Raw genomic sequence first — 6,365 nt, forward strand, 5'->3', positions numbered from 1 at the left:
CTGCCATGGCCACACTGTTATGAGACACTAGTAGAATACATCTATATATATTTACCTGAAGTGGAAATTACAGCTGCTGCTGTGTAGATACACATTGATACTCCCAACATGTCTTCCAGCAAAAGTAGGGATCACCAGACTGTACATCCCTCATAGAAGCAGAAAAAACAGCAATGAGAAAAATAAATGGTCTTTTATATGCAATAAACAAGCTAACATAGCCATAAACTCATTAACAAAACACTTGTGCAGATCACTTTTAAAGAGCCTATTTGGTGTTTTGTGTGTTAAGATGCTGCCTTGCAGGTTTTGCCTTCATAGTTTTATGGTATTTGAGCATGCTCCAATTGACACAGAACACGCATACCTGTCAATGAGGGTTTGTACAGGAACTCAAAGGGGCATAAATGTAACATTTCATTTGCAATTTTCCTATTGAAGATAATTGGAACATAATAGAAAAAAGCAACAGAAAAAACAAATGACTGAAAATGAAGGGTGGGAACAAGCTCAAGGCCCGCTTTTGCAAGGGACTGCACACCCACAATGGCAGCTGACCTCAGCAAAACTGGCAAAGATGCAGCATCCCTCAGGATGAGGCCCCTTAAGTAGAGCCCTGCATGGATACAAAATTTGTATCCACAGCCACAAAAATGAGCTGTGGATATCCACGCTGACATCCACAGATGCAAAACCCTGCCGATATAAAGTAGATATCCAGATTTGCAAGACTCTACCCTTAAGAGAAAGACATGAAGATTTAATGAATAAAACACAGAGATTGTGAATTTCTTGAGGCAGGGACAGTCCTTTTTTCCACATTTGTACAGTGCCTGGCACAATGGGGGTCCTGGCCTGAATGGGGATCCTAGGTGCTACCGCAATAAAAATAACAACATGTTGTTGAGTGTTTCCAAAATGAAAGTAAATGGCTAAAATAACGTAGTTCCCAATCATCCTCAAAAGCAAGAAACAAATGAGGATATAAAAGCGACGAGGAGTCCTGTGGCACCTTATAGACTAACTGAAGTGTAGGAGCATAAGCTTTCGTGGGCAAAGACCCACTTCGTCAGATGCATGTCTGGAAATTTCCACTACATGCATCTGACGAAGTGGGTCTTTGCCCACGAAAGCTTATGCTCCTACACTTCAGTTAGTCTATAAGGTGCCACAGGACTCCTCGTCGCTTTTGCAGATTCAGACTAACACGGCTACCCCTCTGATAAATGAGGATATGTCTACAGAGTTTTGTCAGACAAACAGCCGTTTTTCCGACAAAACTTCAGGAACATCCACACTGCAATCGTGGTGTTCTGCAAGAAAATGGAAAGAACAGAGGGTTTTTTCCGGCATTGGTAATCCTCATTCTATGAGGAAGAAGCCTTTAAAAGGCGTGTGTGGATGGGGAAGAGGGAGTCATTTTGGAAGAAGAGGAAAGAGGAAAAGTGCTCTGGTGGCCACTCCGTCCATAGCAATCACAGCTTACAAGCGAGAGCGTGTCAGATTGCTTTTTCGATTAACTTTTGCTTCTTCCAAACGAAGCCTGTAGTCTAGACATAGCCTGAGTTAGCACCATGATAATCAAGCCTTTCGTTTTATCTGCCTTGTTAGTAGAATGGTGACATGCTTGGGGTTGATCGGGTCTTGTCACTACTACACGGAGCTAGATAACTGATTATTAGTGCAACTTGGCCTATGTCGGGATTGAGGTAAATTCTTAAACTGAGCTCACAGCCACTCCTTTGGATATTTAGAATGAGATTTTTCAAGGTGCCTAAGGGATTTAGAGTCCAATTCCTTTAATATAAATAGGAATTGGGCATCCATATCCAATAAACAGCTTTGACAATCTCAGCCTTCTTCACAAGAGACTAGTTATGCTGGTGTCTTGATCAAGAATTTCACTCACACAATTGTTCAGGATTGCCAGTGTTCAGTTACAGCCTTTTATTAGGCTATGTCTAGACTGCAAGCCTCTTTCGAAAGAGGCTCTTTCGAAAGATACTTTCGAGCATCTAGACTGCACGCGGAACTTTCGAAAGAGCAAGCCGCTTTTTCGAAAGAAAGCACCCAGTGAGTCTGGATGCTCTCTTTCGAAGAAGCCCTATTTACATTCAAGAACGCCTTCTTTCGAAAGAAGCACTTTCGAAAGAAGGCGTTCTTCCTCGTGCAATGAGGTTTACCGCCGTCGAAAGAAAAGCCGCGTTCTTTCGATTTAATTTCGAAAGAACGCGGCTGCAGTCTAGACGCAGGTGAAGTTTTTTCGGAAAAAGGCTACTTTTCCCGAAAAAACCCCTGAGTCTGGACACAGCCTTAGAGAGGTGGCGACATAGCAGTGGTGCTGTATGGATGTAATCTGTGATGCCCCTTTGGGATCCTGGAAGATGCAAGTGCTACATAAGTGCACAGTCTGTGTGTTTTATTGGTTATTTTTACCCTGGAAAAAGTCACATACCCTGTAGTAATAAAAATAAAAAGTAACAGTATAATGAAATAACCACAGTCTTGTCTTTGTTTTTAAAGTCAACAGACAAGCATACAATAACAAAGTCAAGACTTTTTTTTTAATCTGTGGAGTGAAGTCTGGGCATCTCTTTCCACAACAGTTTAGGACATACAATAAAGAATCACAGAATGTGCTCTGATGTCAAAATTGTTGGTTTTTCATTCTGAGTCACAAGCACTAATGTAGTCTCTCATGCCTGCCACCATTTCGGGTCCCAATTTTTTCCCTCCTGTTCTACTCCAGGTGCAGCGAATGCTTGGCACCAACTTTTGATAATTCGCTCATGCTTTGGAGACTACCTTTCATAGCACTAGTCACTGAAGTTAGTTATCCTCAGCAACTTTCTATAAACCAAACCTATACTGTGAGGGTATGTCTACACTACCCCTCTAGTTCGAACTAGCGGGGTAATGTAGGCATACCGCACTTGCAAATGAAGCCCGGGATTTGAATTTCCCGGGCTTCATTTGCATAAGCGGGGCGCCGCCATTTTTAAAACCCCGCTCGTTCGAACCCCGTGCAGCGCGGCTACACGGGGCACGAACTAGGTAGTTCGAACTAGGCTTCCTAGTTTGAACTACTGTTACTCCTCATTCCACGAAGCCTAGTTCGAACTACCTAGTTCGTGCTCCGTGTAGCCGCGCTGCACGGGGTTTGAACGAGCGGGGTTTTAAAAATGGCGGCTCCCCGCTTATGCAAATGAAGCCCGGGAAATTCAAATCCCGGGCTTCATTTGCAAGTGCGGTATGCCTACATTACCCTCCTAGTTCGAACTAGGAGGGTAGTGTAGACATACCCAGAGTGACTTATTAATGGAAAAATAGGGATTGTGCTCTCTTTTGCTTCTATGATATAGAAAAGTAAGCATGAATCCTAATTTTAATTTTTTCAGGCCTGGGCCTTCCTGGTTTTTGTTGGAATTTGCTATGAAGGGAATGACAAATCAGAGTAAGCAACATTTCAGCTGTGAATTGAAGGACCAGGACTGTTGAATCTTTATTAGTTTGTTTTCCCTGGAGTTGTTCAGGACAGAGATGTTGTATATTTGTACAGTACCTAGCACACTGGGACCCTGATTGGAAGCTTTGATAATATATTGTAATATAAACAAAAATAAGTAGTGCAAACAAAAATGCTTATAAATAGCAATGCATTCAATTCTTGCAGATTAGTTCCCAAACAGAAGGATACAGTAATAGGTGAAGAGAGAAGAGTAAGGTTAAGTAATCAATCAATCAAAAACAAAGGAAGAGGTTTAAAATGAGATTTGAAGAGAGGGATTTGTAACCCCTTATGACCACCTGCAACATTTAATTAAATCTCAAACACCTTCCTTAAGCCACTAATGAGCTAGAAGAAAATTTCTAGGATCTTTTTATAACAGGGATTACAAAGAGTAAGACACCGGAGGACAATGAAATCATACAGACCTGAGCAAATTTGATGTTTCTGCCTCCGCACCGAATGGCAGCAATGCTACAGAAGATGAAGTGTGCCATAGGAGCGCTAAGCATGGTGCTGGAGGCTTGTGAGCTGGCAAGAACACTGTGCCCCAGGACTGAACATCTGCCATGAAGGATATACATTTTACATTTTCTGTTGCAGTTGGTGAGCATGATGGCTGCCCTAATCTGAGCCTCCTTTCTAAGGAGCTGTCAATGTGAAGCATATTTGACCGGACACTCAGGTAAGCTGCTGTTAGTGGCAACACTAGTTCCAGGTCCTGAAGACTGCCCCATACAATCACCCTTCGTTTTACTGCTAGCAGAGATTTGTTCGCCCTGCTGAGTAAGTATCACATGCTTTCTCTCTTTCTGCACTAACTGAAAGCATTCTACAAAGCAACTGACTAATGTTTTGGTGCTACCACTTTTAGTAACACACAGCATCCAGCCTGATATGACTATTCTGTAGAAAGCGTTCCAGATAATGAGGCAACAAATATCAAGTACAATCATTCTACTGACAATACCTATGTGTGTTTCTGAAGCAATACAGTTCTTGTAACAGATGCAATCTATACAGAAAGAGCATAGACACATACACGTGAAGAGGAATCAACCTGTTGGCCTATAAAATAGAACAGAGGCTTTTATACAACTGCAAACAGCACAAAAGGTAGGGTATATCTACATGACAGTGTTATTTTGAAATATTTTGTAATAGTCAATTCAAAATAAGGTATTTCGAAATAACGCGTCTACACACAAAATGCATTTCGAAATAGCTTTTTGCTATTTCAAAATAGCGTGTCCACACTGAGTGGATGCTGAATCGCATTTAAGGCCGGATGCAACCAGGCCCAGCAGGGCATCAGGTCACGAGTTACTTTGTGTGGCTGCTGCCTGAGGCTATCTGAGGCCTGTGCTTAAAGACACACCTGGTTCTCGGCTTTCCCTGCTTGCTTGCCTACCTCAATGAGGGATAGCAAAGCATTTTGTCTCTTCGTGCTCTGGTTACCCTTACTCAGGACACCACAGCACTCTGCAACATGGAGCCAGAGCTGCCCCTGGGCACTCTGGTGCTTCTCTTGGACACGTTGCTGTGAGCCTGGCTGCACTTTCTGCAGGCTGCCATCTGGGAGGTCCATTGGGGGGGGTGTCAGTATCCAGGAAGCCCTGCGGGAGAGCTTCCACCCTGTGGAGCACTAAGAGCCTCCCTGATCTGCCCCACTGGGGACTTGTACCTCATTCCTCCCTCATGTCCTTCCACTTACTCCTCCCTAACCCCCCTTCCTGATGTCAAATAAAATACATGTATTTTCATGAACACAAACTCTCTTTATTTAACAAAACTGGGGTGGGAATGAAACTCTGGTGAGACTGGGGAAAGGAGAAAAGAGAGGGTGGGAAAGGGGAGGGGGAAACCTGGAAGGAGGAAGCTCATGGTTGGGGGTCTCGCCGGACCAACTTGATTTTCATGCAAACCTGCTCCTGGGTTCGCACGTGGCCTGGGCTGGTAGCTATCTTGCCAGAGAGAGCCACATCCTTCCATCTAGTGCAGAGATCATGGACTTTGGGGGCATCCCTCCCCAAACCTGAATAAGGTCCATAATCTCCACCAGGGACCAGGAAGGTGCCTGCCTTCTCCGGGCCCTGGCAGGCTCCTGGGAGCTGGCAGACCGCTCCTGGGGAGCAGTGGAGGGCTGGCTGCCAGTGGCTTGCTGGCTCATGTTTTGGGGCCCTTGGGTCAGGGGCAGTGACTGCTGGCTCTGGGCTGGCAGGCTTGGAGCTGGCACAGGCACTGTGGCCAGAGTCAACCCCTTTAAGGGCTCCAGGGAGCGGGAGGAGGAGGGAAAGAAGTGTTCTTAGTTGAGGCTGGAGTGGCCACCAGGGCACCCTGGGAAGGCTGGAGACCCCCTATTTTGAAATAAGTGTCTGCACAGCACTTATTTCAAAATAGTTATTTCAAATTTGGCATTATTCCTTGTGGAATGAAGTTTACCAAATTCTAAATAAGCGCTCCGCTATTCTGAATTAATTTTGAAATAGCGGTTTGGCTGTGTAGATGCTAGTAAAGTTATTTCAGAATAACGGCTGTGTAGACATACCCGTGTATACTATATGTAGACAAAAGGGACTAATATGGCATCACAGATAAAATGGAAAAAAATATTTAACTGAAAACTAAACAACTTCTTGTCTGTAGGGAGAACTAGTGTCCTTATCAATCCAATCGCACATGAAAAGAGTGAACTTAAAAACAAACCAAGGTAGCATTAAATTGTTTCTCAGCACTGTGAAATGGGGTCAATAAAAGTGTCCAAAGACTTTTCATTTTCAAACTGGATCAATAAGGACAGCTTTCATCCTGACAAATACAACCGTTTGAACTTGTTTGCTTTTCAAATGTACACTAA

General features: G+C 43.8%; 1 long non-coding RNA gene across 1 annotated transcript in view; it reads right to left on the bottom strand.

Annotated features, from left to right (window-relative positions):
- The window catches only part of LOC102454855 (uncharacterized), a 36,750-nt gene extending 36,558 nt beyond the window's left edge, over positions 1 to 192 (bottom strand). The window contains exon 1 of the long non-coding RNA XR_003086767.3: positions 56 to 192. This is a non-coding gene — a long non-coding RNA (uncharacterized LOC102454855). The remainder of the gene's footprint in view (positions 1 to 55) is intronic.
- Positions 193 to 6,365: the final 6,173 nt, after the last annotated feature.

This window comes from Pelodiscus sinensis, chromosome 3 (genome assembly GCF_052426305.1).
Source record: "Pelodiscus sinensis isolate ZL-2025 chromosome 3, ASM5242630v1, whole genome shotgun sequence".
Taxonomy (NCBI): domain Eukaryota; kingdom Metazoa; phylum Chordata; order Testudines; family Trionychidae; genus Pelodiscus; species Pelodiscus sinensis.